Source organism: Microtus ochrogaster, linkage group LG9 (genome assembly GCF_000317375.1).
Source record: "Microtus ochrogaster isolate Prairie Vole_2 linkage group LG9, MicOch1.0, whole genome shotgun sequence".
NCBI classification, from domain to species: Eukaryota; Metazoa; Chordata; class Mammalia; order Rodentia; family Cricetidae; genus Microtus; species Microtus ochrogaster.
Genome location: NC_022034.1, coordinates 21,934,863 through 21,935,568, shown reverse-complemented (window position 1 = coordinate 21,935,568; position 706 = coordinate 21,934,863). Strand labels below are relative to the sequence as shown.

The window sequence follows — 706 nt, the reverse complement described above, 5'->3', positions numbered from 1 at the left end:
AAGATATCCCAGAAGAAACTGAAGAAACAAAAACTTATGGCACGGGAATAAATTCAACATGAAATAAATGCAGATAAAAGTAAAAAAAAAAAAAAAAGAAATGGATTATTTGTAAAATAAATTCTTAATACTTACATAAATGTGATAAAATTATTGCAACATTGTCTATTACTTGTCAAACCCCGTCTGTGGGCCTGTGATCTACTATGACAAGAGCCACTGTGGTTCTTCCAGTTCTAGGTCCTCATATCTTGTGTGTGACCTAAATACCTAGAAATGGAATGGTTGTGCCTAAAGGTATGTTTTTATTTTAATAATAGCATCACCTGGGTCCTCAAAATGTTGTCTTCATTTACCTTCTCACCAGTGTTTGAACCTTCCCTTTTCCTGATTCTTATCTCATAAAATTAGTCTGTGATGAAACATTTACACAATTACTAACCTGATAGAAAATGAATATTCCCATTAATTTATATTCATCTTATGATGCCTCTCACTAGCAGTTGCTCCTATTTCATTACATTTTCTGTGAATGTTTCGTCCATGTTTTATTAGTATATGACATTTCTTTTTAATGATATCTAAAACTTCTTGCATATGGTGAGAACTTGTTGATTTTCTACCAGCGATAGCTAGTTATAAAAGATATTGAACATTTCCTTCTTTATAATTTAAAACTTAATACAAGCAAAATTTAATAACTTTT

General features: G+C 30.5%; 1 pseudogene; it reads left to right on the top strand.

The window, feature by feature from the left end:
• The window catches only part of LOC106144240, a 66,645-nt pseudogene that overhangs the window by 531 nt on the left and 65,408 nt on the right, over nucleotides 1-706 (top strand).